We start from the raw sequence: 11,708 nt of genomic DNA, 5'->3' as shown, positions 1-11,708 counted from the left end.
ACTGTAATGGGGAGGAATAAAGATGTTGCCCTCCAGACCAGAGGTTAGACTCGTGCTAACCTCTATACAGCCTCATAAGTGTTTAATGCCCACTTGCGCTGGGCTTGCAAATCCCAGCAGCTGCTCCTGTGATGCTCATGAGGTTAGTAAAGTTCCCTAAGAATCTGAAAGTGAAAGCCTTGTTCTCTGTCTTCGCTACTTTGTCCCCATGACTCCAGGGAGGCCATCTTTCCATGGGAGTAGGAGAGCGGGTAAGAGGGACAGTGGAAAAAACACTTCCCTTCCAAATCCACTTGTTTTTGGAGCAGAGGACTTCAATGGGTTATGTGGCCTTGGTTCATGAAAGCACAACCACATCTGTTTCTACTCACTGCTGTATTTCCAGGGCTAACCTCAGTATGGGGCACATGATAGGAGGTCCACAAATAATTTTGAGAGTGCTCATAAACTATGAAGCACTGTACCACAACTAAGAGAGGTAGCAAATGCCCCACCGTGAACTAAAGAAGACAGCTAGCAGACTCTGTAGCAGAGACGATTTGCAGACCAGACTGGGAGAGAAAGACGTTCAAAGACAAGAGAATTGAAAATTAAACTGGGGAAGCAGGAGTTGGACAAGTGGCTAGGGAACCTCAAATGGATCTAGCCCTACTCTGTCCCGCATGGGGAAGTTGCCAGTACCTGTATGACCTCAGAGCTGTGCTTTGGGATAATTAATCTGGCAGGTTTATTATAGCAAGACAAATGGGAGGGAAGTGCCTGGAATAGGGAGACATTTAGAAAGCTGGGGCAATGGTCCAGGAAAGAAAGAAATAAGGAAGAAATAAGGGACAGGGAAGAGCAGAAGTCATGGGGAGGGAGCCAAGTGGAGAGTCACATTGACCTCTTGCTCTGTTGATCTGAGATGAGGACAGAGAGGCAGGGGTTGGCTTTCCCACAGTGAAAGAAGAGTAAGGGGCTGCCTTACTAAAAAGGGTGGAGTGGGTTTCTGGGGCTGGTAGTTGTAAGGTAAGGGAAGGACTCTCCCAGACCTGCAGGACTGCCAGGGGTAACCGAGAAAGGGCACAGGGGCCCCAGAGTCTAGAAGGAGATATAGATCACTGACTGGAAATAGTCTGCCCCTCAAGTCTCCTCTGCCTTGAGCCAAAGTGGCTCTGAAAGGTGAGCAGCCTTAGGCCAGTAAACCCAGAAAATCAGGTTGGTTCATTTCCTTTTCCTGAGTGTGTGCCTGTGTGTGCATTTATTGATATATGCATATTTTGGCTTGTGTCAATTTACATGTATTATATTTGAACTTGTCTTTGTATGTTCCTAAGTAACTAAATGTGTGCACAGGTGTATGTATTGGAAACTATGTCTTTGTACATTTTTTCTGTACTAGTGTATGCACAGAATTAGAGTTAGAATTTCAATTCTGGGCACTTCCAAGCAGATGCACAGATGTATAAATGTCACTTTGCAGCATTGTGCCAGAGCTGGCTGGCATTAGCTCCCATTTGTCCACATCTTTTTAACTTCCATTCGGTGATATCACGTTGGTAGCTGTAAACTGCTGTGGTGGGAGTATTTACAACACAGAGATCATCAGCTGCTACAGAATCAGCTTGCTAACTGTTTTTGCAGAAAGCTGCCTGGTGAACACACACCAGCACACACTGGATAGATGTTGCTCAGAAGGTCTGAGGTTGGTGTCTATCTGTGTAAAGTACAGCATGGAAGTGGGTACCCGTGTAGCAAGCCCAGTTTTTTACAGACTACGAGCTCAGGCTGCAAAAAATGCGATGATTTTCTCACAACTAAATTGAATTTCTGTCTCAGTCCCCCATTCCTGATCTAATAGGCCACTTATAGGTGAACTCAGTCTTTTCAGGGTTCCACTTCAATCAAACACATCCTCCTCTTGGCACCCAGGTTTGTGCCTGAGGGCTAAGGTTAAGCAGTGCTGCAGCAGTGGGGAGGCCCAGCTACAGGCAGTTGCAGTTTTCCCATCAGGGCCTTGGCTTGTCTGCTTCTAGTCTCCTGACATCTCTTGAGAGTCCCTAGGCCCTATAAAACCTCCAGTGGTTCAGTCTACACTGCCGTTTGGGGGACCTAATGGCAGTATCAGGGGTGGGAGAGTTGCAGTTACATTTCCTTCCTTGCAGCTCCTGGACTTACCTTCTAGGCTGTCATCTCCCGGAATCTGAAGAAAAGGAGGAGCATCACCTTAGCTAACTATATAACACCCTATAAGATAAACTCTACACCAACTTTATAAAGGCCAAAACTCCCAGGGGTCAGGGGCCTCAGAGAAGGCCAAGCTGGGGTTTGAACCCAGTTCTCTCTGACTGAAGCCTTTCCACTCTTCCGGAACACAAAGAGTCTCTGGGGATTATGGGCACTTGGCACATGCTTTTGGTCATGAGGGGCTAGGCCAATGGTGTTCAAATAATCATAGAATTCCCAATGCTACCACCTGTCACCTCTGCCAACACTGGTTTGGCAGGAAACCTAGAACTGTGTGTGAAGGGAGGGCGGTGAGGCCGAGCCTCCTCTGGGAAGTTTGTGACATACAAAGCCAGCGGGCTACATTTCACAGACTTCCACTGCCAAGCACGTCCCATCCTACATCACAGTTTGTTCTCTGGAGCCTAGCTGGAGCCCCATACAGACAACTTGAGCAACCAATATTCTACGTCTCAGGAGACAGAGACAAAGGACTCAGGGTAGGATGGGTTATGCAGACAAGACCTGAGGTCAGTTGCTTCCAGAACAGGCCTCATCTCTAAGTGGTCCTGAGAAGTCCCCCGTCGGGGGGAGGGGGGATGGGAGCTGGGGTGGAAGTGGGGTGCAGATGAGGGGACAGAGGTATAGAGGGGGAGTCTCATCTCTCTCAGACTCCTGTCTTGCCCATTAGCAAATGTGGGGAACCCAGACCCCCCCTTATAAAAAACTCTATTCCTTTTTTTAAAATAAACAATTACAGTTTTTATTGAGACAACTATAGATTCACATGCAGTTGTAAGAAGTGCTGCAAACAAATCCCATTTCCCCCAATACTACAACTCAGATATCAACCCAGACACAGTCCGTCAGTCTTTCCAGTTCCCCCATTTCACCTGTTCCTGTTTTCACGTGTGTGTGTGTATGTGTGTGTATGTGAGTTTAGTCCTGTACAGGTTGATCATATGTGCAGGTTCGGCATCCACCACCTCAGTCATGACACACAGCAGTCCCTACCCACACAGACCCTCAGCTGCCCTGGTTTCCTCACACTCCCTCCCCCTCCCCACTTGACCCCTGGCAACCACTAAGTTGTTCTCCATTCACAAAATTTTGTCAGTTCAAGAATGTGATGTAAATGGAAACATATAGCATGCATCCTTTTTTTCAGCATCATAATTCCCTGGAGTTTCATCAACATTGTGGCATGTCTCAACAGTTGACTTTTCGTTGCTGAGTAGTATTCCATGGTGTGACTATAGTGTATTCTTTATAGTAAAATATTTCACACTATAAAAATCTATGTAATGTATATAAAGGTTATAATATTGTGGCTCCTTCTTTCCAAATCCTGAAGACTCACAGAAAAACCTGAGAAATAAGAAGAAACTCGGGCCCTGGCTAGGTTGCTCAGTTGGTTGGAGTGTCCTCCCATGCACCCAAAGGTTTTGGGTTTGATCTCTGGTCGGGGCACATATGGAAAGCAACTGAAAGATGTTTCTCTCTCTCTTTCTCTCCCTCCCTCCCTTCCTCCCTCCCTCCCTCCTCCTCCCTTCCTATCTCTCTAAAATCAATAACCATATCCTGGGTGAGGATTTAAAAAAAGAGGAAACTCCATGGCACCTACCTTCAAGTCCTTGCAGATCAGTATCCTTTCACAGGCCTGGAGAGACTGTCTGCTGGAAAAGGGACTGATGAGAATCCAGCCTTCTGGCCCTGAGAAGCGGGACCCTTAGGAAGGAAAGAAGAGGTAAATCGTGCCCTAGACCAGACAAGTGCCTGCCTAAACTAGGGCCTCTCTTTATGTTCAGACCTCTGGTGGGAGAGACTGGAGCAGATGGCTGCTACTAGGGGCTGGGCAGGGACCCCTCTCAGAGCAAGTCACCACCTGTGCCAGCAGCAGCTGCAACCCAGGGGAGGGACAATACAAGGGCAGTTCCAGAATCACACCGGTCTCTGCCAGGAGGGCTCCTGGATGTGGTGGGGTTTCAGGACAGACACCTCTGGGGATTTCTCTCCTGGAGCTGAACTGCCTAGGATCCCCTTAGCAAGCACTAAGTGTCTGCCTTTAGGCATATGGTAAGCAGCCTAAGCGTTGGACTGGGTCCCAGGGCCCTGGTCCCAGGGCCTCTGGGAGAGGTCATACTGAAAGAAGGGACAGTCCCTGGAACCTGGGGAAGGGAGGGGAGTAAGGAAAGCAGAAGCTGGAAAATTTTCTCCCGGGCAGGCAGCTGTCCCCACTGGCTCTGCCACTTTCTACCAAGTACCAAAAAGACTCCCCTCTCTCCTGAGCTTCCTCCTCCCAGAATCCTGAGGGTTTGTAGTCCAACTTATCTGTTCCAGTGGCCTCAGCTGCATCTTTGTGTGAGAGAGAGAGCACCTGCTCCCACTGAGCCTGACTCTCCTAGGACCCCCCTGAGGATGGGCCCCTCACTGGAACCCGGGAGTGGGGAGGTGGGAGAGAGGGGCTGGAAGCAGCACCCAGTGCACCAGCTTCTGAGCATCTCCAGGTGCCTAGCCTCAGGGTTCAGCCAGGCTGGGGGTGGGCACACATGGGTCTCACTGACTGGCTGGGCGGCAAGGTGCTAACTCCTGGAGAGTTCAGTAAGAAGCCCAGAAGTCATGAGGAGGCAGTAAATGAGCACAATGAGGACAGGACTCTGGGTGCAAATGGGAAGTCAGAGAAGACGGGGTTAGAATGGGCTGGAGCACTCAGGTAGGCTTCCTGGAGGAGAGGTGTCAAATGGGTCTTGAAAGACTGGTGGGATCTGGATGGGCAGAGAGAAGAGGCAGGAAGAGCCCTGTGAGTGAGGCCAGGGTTAGGGGAGGAGGGTGTGTGCATGTCAGGGGGCCAGATGAACAGGGTTCTTTAGGGTTCCGGAGCCATAACTCAGAGTGTCTTGTGTGGAGGTGGGGGTGGGGGTGCCTTGGGGCAAGCAGCTTTCCTTCCATTCTCTCCCTGCTCAGGAGACCTGGCCAGTGTGACCTGCAGGGCAGGAGATGGAACAGAAGGGAGAGGAAGGGCTGGCCAGGAGCTTAATGAGTTAAAGCAGCCCCCTCATAGGGTGCCCCATAGGTCTAAGGCCTCCTCGGCTCCTCAGCACCCATCACTGCTGTTTCAGTCTCCTCTAGGAATAGCAAGACCTGCAAATTTGGTTCACTCTGACTGAGGGAGTTCCTGGGACATAGGAGCTTCAGCTGTAAAAATGGGATGAGATGGTCACCATATGGAAGACTCACTTCTGGAGAAGGGCCCTGGCGCACATATGAGGGAGTCACTGAAACAATCTGTGACAAATAATATGACACAGTGTTTTCAGGAGAAGAGATGGTCAGTTTTCAGTTCTGTGAAATTGTCTTCCGATAATTCAGGAGAGCAGGATTTATAGTGATGGAAATGACCCAACAAAGTGCTGCCTACAGGTCGCTGCAGCAGTTCTCGACAGGGTGTTTCCCCAGGATATGGCAGTCAGCACTTTAGAACAAAGGGATCCTTAGAGACACTGAGTCCTCCACAGTCCACCCTGCCCCGCCCTAACCTGGAAAGTCCCACTGCCCCTCCGCACACTCAGGCTCACAAAAGCCTCAAAAGGGAGCAGCCTGTTTCCTCCTGTGGACTGGCACAATGAGCAAGGCTATTCGCACAGAGGGAGTCTGCCTCTCAAGGGATTTTAAGTCCCCAGGAGACCTCCCCACCAACCGTCTCCCCTCCCCCTGCCCAGCACACACACTGCAAATTCTCTCTGAAATCCAATTTGGAAAACTTTGGAAGAGAATGTAGATCTACAGGATCATCTACCTTATTGTCCTAGAGATCCTGTACTAACTCAATAATCCCCTGGGCAGATTTAAGGATAATCCAGCTGGAAGTGCAATTTCTATTTTTGTTCAATTTCTCTCTTTTCTTTCTTTATTTCTTTGATAATCCACTTGTTTTTAAGCACTGGACTTCCCAACTTTCCAAGATACCTCACCCTAAGGCCTCAGGTCTGGGCTTTGTTTCCCTCTGGGCTGGAACCACCAGCGGCCATGGACCCAGGTCATCTCTGCTGGAGGCCCTCACGGTGGGGAGGATGGGGCTGGCAGTCCCCCCTCCTCCCTCCTTTCCTGGAGCAGCCAGAATCCTCCCCCAGATTCTGAGTCAGCAAGACCTTGGCCTGCTCAGCCTTTTCTGGCCTCAAAGGAGGAACAACATGGTAGCTTTCAGCTCTCCAGACCCAGAGCAGGTGCCAGACCAGGCCAGGGGTCGTGGCTCAGAGCATCCTGCCTCTCTCTGAGGGGTGGAATATATCAAAGGATGCCACTGGAGTGGTTGAGCAGATGGATTTTTTGCAGTCATGAATGCCCGCCCCAGCTGGGCCACAGGGGAAGAAAGGCAGAGAGGCATGCTGCGCCCAGACCCGCCCTGACCTCTGCAGTACCCGGAATGGGGCAGTTGGGACACGAATGTAGCCACAGGTTGCAGGACCAGGCCAAAGTGGCAGTGGGGGAGCTTCCTGGAAGAGGCAGGATTTGAGGATGGCTTGGAGAGTGGGAAATATTCTAGGCCCAAACTGGGAAGAGGCTCAGGCCCTGGCAGGACTGCGAAGGGGTATGTTAGGCATGAAAAGTGAGAGCAAGGGAAGACACCTGCTCTGGGAAGCTGGGTCTTGTGCTTTCTTGTGGTCCAGGCACTGCCCCACTCTCTACTCTCAAGCCTCACTGGAAAAAAGTCATATAAACCAGCACCCACTGAGGATCCCACTTGGCTGAGGAAAAGCCACTTACCGTCCCCCAGAACCCTAATATCTCAGATATGAGTGTGTGATGGCAATCAGCTGGGGCAGCTGCCTCTACTCTGAGAACAATCCACTGAAAATGTCTGGAAATGGGGTGTTGAGGGCATGACAATATTAAGTATAGAGCCCTGGCAGATAGTGTAAGCAAGGATCGATTGTAATGTTCCAGTCATGGGTGTTTCCTCTTCCCACCCTTCAGAACCGCCTTGCCCCCAAATTGGGAGATATGCACCTTAGGAGAAACCCTGAAGAAGAGCCAGGGTTGACCTAGAGGACTTTCCTTCTCATGGTGGCATTTCAGACACTGTAACAGGTATGTTTGGATGAGGGGCCTTCCTCATACCCTTGTTATCACACCACACCTTTTGGGTAAATGCCCACCCAAAGCCAGTCCTGTTTGCTGAGCTATCTCTGCTCTCTCCAGAGAGTGAGTGGGGTGGGGACCACCATCAGAGGGGTTTGCTGGTACGGTCCATCCCGTGTGGCCAGGCATGTGTGGTTCAGTGGCCAGCTGAGGCCTAAGCAAAGGGGACAGAAGAGCCCTTCCTATGACAAGTGGGAAAAAGGTATCAGCCATGGCTGACCGAGCGGTGACCCACAGCCCAACACAGAGCCAATTAGCAGCCACCACAGTGATGGTGGGCTTGCTGCAGCTTCCACAGGAAGCCCCACATGCAACCAGCATGTCAGGCCGAGTTAGCACCAGGAAGGCTGAGTGGAGTCCAGCTGGAGGCTTCCTGGGTGGGGGAACGTGGGTGATAACATTTCTCCTTGGGCTCTGGGGCACTGAGCCAAGTGAGACACGTGAGCATGCATGCTTTTGCTGCAAGCTTGTGTGAGTGTGTACGTGTGTGGGGGGCATGTGTTCATGCACACGATCATTGTTTAGGACTCATGTGTCATATACATATGCATGCCTGCTCCTGTTCATTCAGCATGTTTAGTGCATACTTTGTATCTACTTCATGCCTACTCTGTGTGTGCTAAGGATTCTGGGACCAAACAGGCCAGAGTCCCTGCCCTTGTGGGGCTTACATTCTAGTGAGAGAGAGAAAAGAGAAACAAATAAACACATAGTGGACACACAATGGAAAGTGCTCTGAGGAAAGGTAAAATAGGAAATGGGATGGGGTTGCTATTTTACAATATGATCAGGGAGGGCCCCTCTGAGGAGGTGACCTTGACCTAAACCACGAGAAGACAGCCTGTTGAACATCCAGAGCAGGAGGGCTATAGACTGAGGGTAAGGAGGGGAGCCAGAGGGAGAGCAGCTGGAATTCTACCGTGCTGCTCGTGTGTGTGGTGTCGATAGGAGGAAAAGGGAGATGCCACAGCTGGAGGGACGTTGATGATATGGACAGCAGGACAGCCCTCAGTAAGAACCCACAAGCCCAGTTCAGTTCTGAGGGACAGCGCTGACCCCTCCCCAGATCCAACCCCACAGTCCAGCACACAGTGCCCTCCCCTGCTAGTGCAGGGCCGGGGGCCATCGCCAGGTCGGCACCCTCAGCACCGCCAGTCCAGCTGTGTCCACATCGCAGCCAACAACAAGAGAAGCCACTGAGAGAGAGAATAGAACTCTGGCAGCCAGGCTTGACCATGGAAATAGTGTCTGAAACTAGCCCTGATGCTGTGTGCTAGTGGCCAGAGGAAAGGCTGCCTGTGGATGCTCTGACGTGTGAGACCTGCTGGCAGATGCTGTGATGGGACTGCTGAGAGGCCAGCAGGGACACTGGAGACCCAGGACTAGACTCCCTCTGGATTTTCCTTTGGGAGGCCTGGCATGGTACAGCAACTAGGGCAGGGCCTTGGGATAGCTGGGACCCTCGACTGCCCTCACTGCACTGCCCATCTCGTGTCCACCAGAGGGGCAGGCTGCAGAACCCAGTAAAAGTGCTGAAAGCCAGCTTCACACTTGGCCTTCCATCTCCCAGACCACACAGCCCTGGGACAGAGAGCCTTGCCGGCTCAGGAGGAGAAGCTGAGCTGACTGGCCTCAGGAGGCCTCCAGGAGAAACTGGGTGGATGAGAGGGATGAGTGGAAAAAAAATGTTGTCACAGGTCAAACCACTCCAGGCTTCCTTCGAGTAGGGAAGGTTGATTTGGGTGTTTTGAGATGATGTCAGGTATGACGCCTGTGTCTGTGTGTGTCAGGGAACCTGCATCTGTGGGTCTGCTTGCGCATGTGTGCATTTGGCATGTAGGTCACTCGAGGAGCTCTCCATTGTTCACGCGCTTGTGGATGAGCCGGGTGCCTCTGTGCCTGCGTGCATCTGCCTGCGGCCCCTCTGTGGCCCTGCACCTGCGCGCTGTGTGGGGCCTCTCTGTGTAAGTGCCTTTCTGGGTATAAGTGCACAGAGAGCCTGAGGTTGGCCGCCTGTCAGCCTCGAAGCCTGTAACACCCTGTTCCAGAGTCTGGCCCTGAGGTTCTCCAGGGAGAAGCTGCCTGTTCCGCTCTCATCAAGGCTGCAGATGGAATGGAGTTATTAGGGAGACGGCGCTGCTCTCGATTTGCACTTAGCTCTGCTTTCTCCTCGCTAGCCACCCACACACCCGCCCCTGAGGCTGTACATGAGCCAGACTGGCTGGGAACCAGTCCCACGCTGCATCTGGCCTCTTACTGATCTCTGGCTGTGGTTTCAGACTCTCATTGCTGTGGCTGCTCACCCTGAAGGGGCACAGAAGGTGGTGGTGAGGAAAGGCACAGAGGTTGGCTGGGGCAGGCAGTGTGAGGGGGGCAGGCAGCTCATCTGGTGTGTTGGGCTCAGAGGCTTCAGCTAAAGGAGGAAATTAAGAAATAATCTAGTCCCCTTCCCCAATTTATCCACTCCAGAGGCCATAGCTGCAACTCTGTGTGTGAGACAGAATGCCTGCTCCATCTAACCTGACTCTCAGGATCCCCCTGAGGATGGGCCCCTCACTGGAACCCGGGAGTGGGGAGGGGGAGAGAGGGGCTGGGAGCAGCACCCAGCACCAGCTTCTGAGCATCTCCAGGTGCCTAGCCTCAGGGTTCAGCCAGGCTGGGGGTGGGCACACATGGGTCTCACTGACTGGCTGGGCGGCAAGGTGCTAACTCCTGGAGAGTTCAGTAAGAAGCCCAGAAGTCATGAGGAGGCAGTAAATGAGCACAATGAGGACAGGACTCTGGGTGCAAATGGGAAGTCAGAGAAGACGGGGGTTAGAATGGGCTGGAGCACTCAGGTAGGCTTCCTGGAGGAGAGGTGTCAAATGGGTCTTGAAAGACTGGTGGGATCTGGATGGGCAGAGAGAAGAGGCAGGAAGAGCCCTGTGAGTGAGGCCAGGGTTAGGGGAGGAGGGTGTGTGCATGTCAGGGGGCCAGATGAACAGGGTTCTTTAGGGTTCCGGAGCCATAACTCAGAGTGTCTTGCACAAGGGTAGAGCTGGGAAAACTCCAGGGAGTTGCCCTTGGCTGGATAGGGGCTGGAAAGGAGGGGAGAAAGAAGGGCAGGCTGGGCAGGGCCGACCACACATGCAGACCCCCTTATTCTAATGTCTCTGCACCTCTAGCTGATGGGAGGAAGTGGGGGTGGGTGCTCAGGGCCCTGTTGACTCCATGCTCTCCTGAGCTCTTCTTTCCTGCAGGGCAGTGGTCCCACCCTGGCTGCCCCGTGGAAACGCTGTGCAAACAGGGGGCTGTCCTGTGCAAACCGGGTGCCTGAAACACTGTTGCTGTCTCAGCCCCAGCCCAGAGAGTCTAATTCCATTAGTCTGAGGTCATTACAATGTGCATCCAGGGTTGGACAGCAAGTGGGGAGTCCATGCTGCCGGCAGTGGGACAGGTGGGGCCCACACTTCAGGTCTGTATCTGTTGAGCCCTGGGGACCTTTCCTGGGACAGTTGGACCCTTGAGTTGGCAAGAGGCAGAAACTCAGTGGTGCCTTGTAGAAATCAAGGCTGGGGTAGGAAGGGCCTGAACTGGGATTTGAGCAGCCTCAGCCACACCCCACTCACACATCCCCAGTTTCACACCCTCTCCTCACCCCTTCATCCCCTGTCCCCCAGCACAGTCCTCTCAGGCCTAGCAGCTTAGCTGAAGACAATGCTGAGGCAATTAATGGAGCCCTTGGAGGACTGGTCACTAGACAGCTCTTTAACTCAGCCACCTGAGTTGGGGCCCCGGGCATGTGAACACTACTCACATCTCAGCCCAGGGCCTCTGCTGTCATCCACACGTTGGGCTCACAAATTGACATCTTAGTGGCTAAGTGCCACATACGCAACTTTGTACAAGCTCGTCCATCTCTCTCTGGCTCTCTTTCCAGTTCTGGGAAAGAAAATCAATTTGACCAGTTGGGGTCAAGGACCCAACTCCTGAAGGGGTGGAGGGTGGTCTGACAGAAATATGGCTGCAGTGGTCAGTCTTGTAGATGAGATGGTTCTTGCGTGCCAGGCCCTGTGCTGGGCACTGGGTACACGGAAATAAGGGAACTGCTACGGCCTTGAGGAGAGAGTAGGACTTTGCCGGGTGGAGTGGTGGGGCAGGGGGCAGTGGGCAAGGGTGCGGAGTCTGAGTCTGTGGCAAGAACACCACAGAAAGAGAAGGAACTGGCCAACGCTCTGTCTCAGTGTCAGGAGAGGGGGAGAGTGCCAAGGCCAGAGGGCACCCAACCGGGCTAAGGGCTAATGTGTTTTTTGCACATGATATTTATCATACTTCTTCCTCCTACTGATACACACACCCCTCCAATGATTGGGCTGAGGCTGATG

Source organism: Phyllostomus hastatus, unplaced genomic scaffold (assembly GCF_019186645.2).
Source record: "Phyllostomus hastatus isolate PE091 unplaced genomic scaffold, TTU_PhHast_1.1 phas_scaffold_78, whole genome shotgun sequence".
NCBI lineage: Eukaryota > Metazoa > Chordata > Mammalia > Chiroptera > Phyllostomidae > Phyllostomus > Phyllostomus hastatus.
This window is presented reverse-complemented; position numbering follows the sequence as displayed.